The sequence below is a fragment of the Capsicum annuum genome, unplaced genomic scaffold (assembly GCF_002878395.1).
Source record: "Capsicum annuum cultivar UCD-10X-F1 unplaced genomic scaffold, UCD10Xv1.1 ctg2816, whole genome shotgun sequence".
Taxonomy (NCBI): Eukaryota; Viridiplantae; Streptophyta; class Magnoliopsida; order Solanales; family Solanaceae; genus Capsicum; species Capsicum annuum.
In genome coordinates this window covers 150607-160862 of record NW_025834574.1, presented here as the reverse complement: position 1 = coordinate 160862, position 10256 = coordinate 150607, and positions in this window count along the sequence as shown.

The window sequence follows — 10256 nt, the reverse complement described above, 5'->3', positions numbered from 1 at the left end:
ATGATCTTCCTCGTGTCCCTTCCGATAGGGAAATTAAGTTTGGGATTGATCTTCTTTCGGACACTCGTCCTATGTGTATCTCTCCTTATAGAATGGCTTTGGATGAGTTGAAAGAACTTAAGAAGTAGTTGAAATATCTTCTTGATAAAGGTTTTATCAGCCTTAGTACATCTTTATTGGGTGCTCTCATTCTTTTCATGCATAAGAAGGATGGTTCTCTTCGGATGTGTATTTATTACTACCCATTGAATAAGGCGATGGTGAAGAATAAGTATCCCCTTTCTAGGATTGATGACCTATTTGACCAACTTTAGGGTGCTAAGAATTTCTCTAAGATTGACCTTCGGTAGGGTTATCATCAGTTAAATATTAGGAAGGAAGATATCCCTAAGACTGCCTTTTATACCCGATATGGACATTTTGAGTTCTTGGTTATGGATTTTGGGCTGACTAATGCCCTAGAGGCATTTATGTATCTCATGAATCGGGTATTCCACCAGTTGTTGGATTTGTTTGTGATTGTGTTTATAGATAATATTTTGGTATATTCAAAGAGTGAGGTGGATCATGCAAATCACCTCTGTATTATGTTGCATACCTTAAAGTATTAGCGATTGTATGTTAAGTTTTCAAAGTGTAAATTTTAGTTGAATGTTGTTACTTTTCTGGGTCATGTTGTTTCTAGTGAAGGAATTATGGTAGATCCACAAAAATTTATGGTGGTTAAGAAGTGGCCTAGACCCATGACTCTAACTGATATTCAAAGCTTCTTGGGTTTAGCTGGTTATTTTAGGAGGTTTGTGGAGAGCTTCTCATCGATTTCCATACCTTTGACTAAGTTGACACAGCAAAAAGGTGAAGTTTCTGTGGTCCGATGCTTATGAGGGGAGTTTTGAGAAGTTGAAAAATAAATTGACTTCTGCTCTGGTTTGACCCTACTCGAGGATACTAATGGCTTCCTGGTTTATTGTAATACATCATGTGTGGGGCTTGTTTGTGTATTAATGAAGCATGTCAAGGTGGTAGCATATGTTTCTAGGCTGTTGAAAGTTCATGAGAAAAATTATCTGACTCATGATTTGGCATTGCTGGCTGTAGTATTCACATTACAGATTTGGAGATATTATTTATATAGAGTCCATGTTGACATTTATTCAGATCATAAGAGCTTTCAATATATATTCACTTAGAAGGAGTTGAATCTCAGCCAAAGAAGATTGCTCGAGTTACTCAAGGACTATGACATGAGTATTCACTATCACCCAGGTAAGGCTTACGTGGTTTATGATGCTCTTAGCAGGTTATCTATGAGGATTTTATCCCGTGTGGATAAAAAGAAGCGGGATTTGATTAAGGATATTTACTATTTGGCTAATCTTAGAGTTTGTCTCTTAGATTTTAAGGATAGTAATATATTTGTTCAAGAGGTGGCAAAGTTTTCTCTTGGCACTGAGGTAAAAGCAAAGCAGGTGTTAGATCCTATCTTGATGCAAATAAAAAATAATGTAGGTAGGCAGAAGATAATGGTTTTCGAGATTGGTGGAAATGGTATCTTGAGGTACCAATGGAGGTTGTGTGTTCCCAATGTGGATGGGCTGCAAGGTAGAATTTTGGCTGAAGCTCATGACTCGCGTTATTTCGTTCATCCTCATTTGAAGAAGATGTTTCATGACCTTAATGACATTTATTGGTGGAATAACATGAAGATGGATGTGCTTGATTTTATGGCTAAGTACATGGTGTATCAACTAGTGAAGGTTGAGCACTTGAGGCCCAGTAGGTTATCTCAAGAAATTGAGTTGCCTGTGTGGAAGTGGGAAGTAATTAATATGGATTTTTTACTGGCCTTCAATAGTCTCGAAACCAGTTTGATTCTATTTGGGTCATTGTGGATAGGATGACTAAGTTTGCTCACTTCCTTTTGGTAAAGAGTAACTATTCTGCTGAGGACTATGCAAGTTTATTTATTCAGGAGATCGGTAAGTTGCATGGTGCTTCAGTTTTCATCATTTCAAATTGTGGTACTCAGTTCTCATCTTATTTTTGGTGGTCATTCCTGCGAGGTTTGGGGACTAAGGTGAACCTTAGCACCATTTTCCACCCGCAGAAGGATGGACAAGTGGAAAGGACTATTTAGACTTTGGAAGATATGCTTTGAGCTTGTGTAATTGACTTTGGTGGTAGTTCGGTTGACCATATGTCTCTTATGGAGTTTGCATACAATAATACCTATCACTCTAGCATAACGATGGCCCCGTTTAAGGCATTTTATGGTAGGAGGTGTAGATCTCCTAATGGGTGGTTCGAAGTTAGTGAGGCAAGGTTATTCGATCCTGATTCAGTTCATTAAGTCATGGAGAAGGTGAAGGTGATTCGAGATAGGCTTAAGACTTCCTAAAGTTACCAAAAGTCCTATGCAGATGTGAGGTAAAAAGAGTTGAACTTTGATGTGGGTGATTGGGTATTCTTAAAGGTGTCTCCCACGAAGGTAGTGATGTAATTTGGAAAGAAGGGGAAGCTCGGTCCCTATGACATTGTCCCCTATTTGATTTTGAAAAAAGTGGGGAATATTGCCTATGAGATAGAATTACCTACAAGTTTTGGTTTTATTCACCCTGTGTTTCATGTGTCTTTGTTGAAGAAGTGTGTGGGTGATCCTTCATTGATGGTGCCTCTTGTGAGTGTTGGTATTTCGAATTCCCTGTCATACGAGGAGGTCCCGGTGAAGATCTTGGATAGGCAAGTTTATAGATTGAGGACTAAAGATGTAGCTTTGGTAAAGGTCCTTTGGAAGAATCATAAAGTGGAAGAGGCCACTTGAGAAGCAGAGGAAGATATGAAGGCTAGGTACCTATTCTTGTTCCATTCATCGGGAGAAGAATCTTAAGGTATGAATTTTATTGTTCCTTGTTATTATCCAGGTTTATCATTTGATTCTAGTATAATTTTGCTATTCTCATACGAAAAGTATCCTAGCTCATCATTCGGGGATGAATGATCCTAAAGGGGGATAATGTAACCCCTCTTAATTCTGAGAATTATATTTTTGTCCCTACCGTATTTGAAACATCGATTTTTAACTTGAATTGTGTTAAGATATATTGTTAGGATATCTTAGGAGAGTTCCAGAATTTTTAAATGGGGTTCGAGATTGTTTTGGTCCACGGAGGCAGTGAGCCTCCGTTTTATCCTCGTGTCACGAAGGACAATTTCTATGATAGAATTCATGACACAGAGGATAATCTTCGTATTAGGTTCTGCAGCACAGAGGTTAGCCTCCACGATAAGGTCTGTGCCACACCCCTATGTAAGATCTGTGCAATTTTGTTTTATTTATTTGGAATAAGGGGTATTGAGGTCCTTTCACCTATATACGACCCTTAAGAGTTATATAGCATATTCCTTTTAGTTTTAAGAGATTAAAAATCCTCGATTCTACTCTCCAACTCAAAACTCCAAGATAGACTAAGGAATTTATCGTACGTTCATCTTCTGGGTTCCAAGTTCCAAATTACTTTTCAATTCTCGTATGTCTAAGGCATGTACCTCTTTACCTATACTTGTATTTTATTAATGGCATGAAAATTGGTTTATTATTCATTGTTTGAATATTGGGTTTTGAACTATGGGTTGAAGATTTTGGATATAAATTATTTGAATGTTTTTCCATGGTTGCTATTGATTTATTATGCATGAATTGTTGGTTTGGACACTCATTTGGGTGCATAGGAATGTTGAATGAATTTAGGGGTATAATGGATTCCCCCAAATAATTGGTTTGGTATGGAAATTTATAATAACCTCGACCCACTTACATGATTGATTTTGGAATATGAATTATCATTTGGCTTGATTTATTTCCTTAAAACTAATGCATTGCATAAATGAAAAAATAGTTAAGGATGGTTTTGAAAACCTTGTGGGGTGTAATGGGATCCTCCAAGTGGGTTTTAATAAAGGATTCGGGGGTACAAAGGAATTTCCAAAGGGTTGACTGATGGCATTGCTTTTAAGCTATAGTCGGTATGATGATACCACTTAATGACACCTTAATAATTGACTCCTGGAATTAGTGGTTGGGTTATATGTTAATTATTTTATTATAAGATTAAAGAGGGTTGTGTAGCAAAGTCGTGAAGGTGGATCTCCCGGGGGGACTGATACTGGAAACTCATATTTACCGACGTGAGGTTTGTTCTTGATGGTCGTATGCATGAGTCACAAGTGATATATATTTTGGGATGGATAGTTGCCTTGATGGCTTTAGCTTTCCCTCGAGTTTTCTCCGGTTCGTGCAACTAACATGCACTAGTGCCCTTTCAGTAGGGAAAGCTGAACCTATATAGCCCATGGGTGCCGGTTTAGGACGACCAGGCTATACAGTCCAGGTTAAGGTTTTAAGGGTCATGCTAAACCCTGTTCCCTATCCAGGCATGTGATATATATGTATTGCATATGATGTTGTGCACTGGTTTTAGTGGTTTCTGTATTATGGTTCATGGCATTATTTTATTCTATATCCCTGAGTTGCATGCTAGTGTCCAACCACTAACCGCCTTCAAACATTGTATCCCCACGTGATGCAGGGACTGTCCATACTTCTACTCCTATTGCACAGTGACTAGGTTATTGGGGGACAACTCGTTAGTCAGACTGAAGTAGTGAGCTTCCATCTTTTGGAAGACTCATTTTCATGTTTTGGGTTTTCTTATGTATAGACTCTCTTTTAGATTTATTTTTGGCTATGATCGGGAGCATGTCCCGACCAGACTATCTTTAAGTTTTGGTAGAGGCTTTTTTGGACATTACTGTGGACATGGGTAGTAGGTTGGTCATCGGCACTAGTTATTGGTTGGTGGTTGTTAGATATTGATCTATCATAGGTTCCTTGAGTTTTCTCATCATATCTTGTTTTATGTTGGAATTCATCCACTGGTAGGTGTACTTGATTCTGTTGGGTTAGGCTAAGGGGGTGGTCTTCGGTCTTCGGTCTTCGGTGGACTTGAGATGCCCGTCACGGCTAGGCCCTAGTTCAAGTCGTGACAGAAAGAATATGATCCAATAGTGAAATTTGAGTGTAAACCATATTTTAGATCTAATGGAATCATCAAAATTTTTATCTGAGATCATTTCGGCAAAAAGTGGAGCCCACACCTATAGTTTTATTTTTCCTAAAATATGCTAATAGCCCAAAATAACTCTAAAAGCCTTGGGACCTGAACCTAGGGTTCCCCTAGCCTAAAATCGACGTTTCAAATCTGATGAAAAAGTTGAATTTTCCATCTGATGTCATTTAGATCAAATATGGGCCCCACACTCATATTGATAATTTTTCAACTTTTTGACCAATAAGTCAAAATAAGCTCAGATGCATTGGGACCCGAACCAAAAGTCGACCTAGCCTAACATTGATATTCCGGAGCTGCTGGCGTATTCAGAATTTGCATCCTAGACTGTCTTACTGAAGTTTTCACCCGATGGCCATTTGGAACCAACGAAGACTTTTAAATATGGAATTGGTTCTAAAAAACAAACAAACAGTTCGGTAACCGATCTATTATCCCCAACTAGTCATAAATGACTTAGGACAACTATGGAGAAGCCCTAACTGTGAATTTAAGCAAAATATGAAAAGTGATTGGAAGGGTCATTACACTAGATCACCTTACTTGGTTACAAAATGAAAAATTAAATAAATGTGTTGGAATTAGCTTCTCATAGCTCCGCTCAATGATGTAATTGTGAGTAGGGGTAGGCATGGTATGGTATGGTAAGGTAGTTGAAACTTCGATAAGGTAATTTTGGTATTCGATTTTTAAAAGCATTATACCATTACCATACCATATTAATTCGATATGATTCGGTATTTTGATGCTTGATTTCGGTATTTTGCAGTATGATAATCGGTAATGATAGTTTGTTCAACTTCGATAAGATATACTCGTATAATAGAGTATTATTACTTTAATTTTTCTAAAGTACATCTCAATTGTTTCATAAATACACATTACACATGTAGAAATATTAAAAAAGAATTACAAACAACTCTTTTTGTTAGTCAATTACACAAAAAAGATCCTACAATTAAGATAGAGTAGCAAAAATTTCAATATCCAAACATTTTTATACTAATACTAAGTAGTATATTTGTTATTTTTATTATATATATAGAAGTTATTTATGTAACTATATACTTCGATATTTCGGTGTGTCATTTATATGGAATACCGTACTATATATCAAAAAAAATTAAAATGTATATCATAAACCATACCAAATACCATACTATCAAAATTAAGGTGTCAAAACTTTTGGTTTGATATGGCAATTCGGTATATACCATACCGTGACCACCCCTAGTTGTGAGACTATTTCGAATAGACGACTAGAGGATGACCATTCTCGAATTATAAAATCAATACCGTAAATCGATAACTAGATGATCGAATAAGTTGATGAAATGATTCTAAACATGATTGTTATCAAAACCATTATACTAGATCTATTTATTCATTGATTGTGTAAGACTCCGTTCTTTTTTGGTTAATTAATCATTAGTTATTTTATTTTAATTTTTAATTTTATTAATTCATAAATACATCTTTTGAAATTTATTTCTTGAATAAATAATTAGCATTAGTCTAATTTAATAAAATAGTTAATCGAAAAGTTCCTATTGAGTATGATATTCGGACCTAAAAATTCTATATTACTTGCACGATCATGTACACTTGCGTGCGTGTTTGAACGCAATAAGTTTTGATGTTGTTGCTGGAGACTTCGGTGTTAATTATTAGTTTATTTTTTGTACACAGTTATCTTTTTAGTTCCTTCTACTTTTCAATCATTGTACACAATTATCTTTTTAGTTTCTTTTACTTTTTTATCACTCTTCTTAATATGTCAGCTTGGGATAGATGGTAGTCCAATGATGATGATTTTTATTATTTTTGCAGAGGAATCCACTGAGAGGGTATTTATTATAATTTTCAATAAAGCGAGTGGTGTGCACTTACTCAATCTGCTGAATTGGATGCGTGCAATATATGCGGTGGTCTGGATGGTCATTGAAAGGCCTGCCCCAACTTTTATTCCCCTTCCTTGGACCCCTATTATAGTCAGTCTATTGTTTGTGATGTTGGAAGGGAAGTAGACGAAAATTGGCTAATGGAACAAGACCAACAAGTCAAATCTTACGAATTCTTTCCGGATAGTCTCACAACCATGTCAACCCAAATAAGTAAGAGGGGAGATGAACCCATACAAGAGATAATTTGACTCAGATGTCCGTGACTTGGAGGCCCAACTGAATCAAAAGATTGAGACGTTTGATGTCAAATCACCTATAGTTATGGATATTGGCCAGTCTGTGGAGAAGGAAGAAAAACCACTCTTTACTTGAGTCTGACATTATGAAAGTATGTAAAAGTAAGCAAGTTGTAAATGGTGTTAGTTTGAAAGTAAGATGTGTTATGTCCCATTCAAACAACTTTTGTACATTATGTTTAGATGATGACATGTCTTTGGAGTCATCTAATATGGTAGAAAAGTGTGAAGATGAGGAACAAGAATTCTATATTCTTAAATTTGCACCATACAAGCAACACAAAAACATGTCTCACTTCAAGGTCAACCTATTTAACATGTACCATCCATTACATGGTTCCCTCATCTTTGTACCACCACCCTATGAGCGAAGCAAAAAAAGATGAATGTGATGTTTGGGATGAAATTTATATCCTCAAGGTGGAGGAAAAATTTGATGTGTCATGTTGTGACGTTAAATTAGGCGCTTGTTTAGAGGTAACCCAACGCATGGTAAGCAGATTTATTTTAGTGTTACATTTGGTGTCGTTTTTACTTTTGCAAATTTAGAGAAAGTCTGAGTCTCCAAAATTTGAATCTAAGAAGCACGTTTAAGTTTAAGCATGGGATGCACGTCACCCTTGATGGAATTGGAGAAAAAAGTTGCTAGGGCCTCAAAGAGTATCTTTAATCCTTGTTTTACTTTATTTATTTCTTTGGAGACAAATTATGATTTAAGTGTGAGGTGGAATGTCTTTCAATATTTGTTCAGAATGAAGTATGCTATAAAATTTATCTTTTTTAGTTGTTTGCGTTAAGTAAAGAAGAAAAATTGAAAAATTTAAAAACACAAAAAGATTTTTATTTTATTCTTTAGATTAGATTAGATTAATTTTTATTAATTTTTAACTTTTTAATCTTTACTAGTATACGCATCTGCCCATATGCAAAAAGTGTTCGAGAAGAAAATCCTAAAATATTATTTATTTTCTTGATGATATAAATTATTTAATTATTTATTATTAATTATAAATTTAAATCATTTGATCCAATACCGTTTATAAGACCACCCCATATGAAAGAAAAGTTTTTTATTCGTATTAATTTACCGTAAGACTTTGTGTTATATATAATAAGACTCCAAATTTATTGATGAATTTATAAAATTACTTATTGGGATTAGAGAATTTTTTTTAATCCAAATTATTAACAGAAAGATATGAGGATTTTTTATTTGAATATCTTCTCATTATCATATTTATACAATATTTTGAATAATATTAGCCATTTGTTATTGTAAAAAAAAAAAATTTGAGCAGCTTCTTAAATATTTTTTTAAGACAATATTGAGGTAGACTGCAGAATGACTTGGGCAATTTAATTGATCAAAATCATATCATGAATATGATTTCTGTTAAATCAACTACAAATGCTAATTGAATTGAATTAAATTAGAGGATATATACTACTTATATTATGTCTATGTTCAAATCCGTTCAAAAGGAACCAAAATATTATTTCAAAAAAGTTAAGAGTAAGATATCCTTCATAATATGTATTAACATTAATATAATGTTGTTATATATTATTCTGCTGAATAATGACAAGCTAATTTCACAGATCGATTATAGATATAATATTGTTATATATTTACCATAGAGCATGTTATGGCAAGCTAGTCTCAAAATCTGGTTATTGATTATCGAAAATGTATTTACAAAGGAACTGAATTTCCTAGGTTAATTAATAATTATCATTTTCTGTATTTCCACATAAATTTTCGATATAAATTTACTTTCACAAAATAAAGTATTTATCATAAAGTCTAGACTAAAATTTCAAATAATATATCCCTTATTACATTACAAACATAACAATTAAGACTTTCAAACAATATATCCCAAGTAGTTTAGATAGGCATATCAGGAACTATTTTTGTGAGAAAGGTTAAACTTTGTGATATATATTATACATTTTAATATATGAAATATCAAGAAATAAAAAATAAAAGACCTGTAATACTGTAGTAGCATCCAAAAAATTAAAAATTTAACACATGTAGAAAATTTCTTGTACCATTGAATTCTTTATCGATGTTAGCTTCAATCACTATTTCCTTTGTTGTCATATTTTTTGTGATGCTTACTTGATGCAAAACTTGTATTAAAATTCTTATGTTGAAATTGGGTTCTTCAAGTTTCACTCACAAAACTTAGGTATTACTTTGTTCACTCATATTTCGCGACATAAACTTGAAAAAGGGTCAGTTATTTTCTTTTGAGAATCTGACCAAGAAGAGGGAGACTTTGTGGATGAGGTATAACACTGAAAAATATAAATTTAAAGTATACATAAACATTAGATTTTGAACCAGTTTGAAATTGCTTTTTTTGAGAAAAATTATTTTTTTTGGACAAAAACAAGCATTTTTTTTAAAAGATAGGGGTTTATCTAACTTCTAAAGTGTTTTTAAAATAGAAGAAGAAGCAGTTTTTTGTTGTTGGAAAGAAACAGCAAAAAAAATATATTTTTAAAGATATATATATATATATATATATATATATATATATATTTCGTAAGTTTGAATTTAAAATTTTATAATTTATTTTTTCACCATAAATTATTTATTTTATAATTTATATATTATTATTTTAGTTCACACCCTTTTTCTATAAACAAAATCAAAAATATCATTAACAATGATAATCAAAGAATATATAACTCTTTATTTTAAATTTTTAGTGACAACAAATGACCAACAAATCACGTTGCAAGACCATATGGTATTTTGACAACACTTGTAAATATTTTCTCTTAAATATTTAACTTTTTAAAAAATAATTTATAAAAAGTGATATATTTGTTACGATGCATAGTATACATACGTGAATAGAAGGGTTGCTTATTTTTAGTAAAATTTTGACACAACAGTAAAAATGTATTAAAAAAAA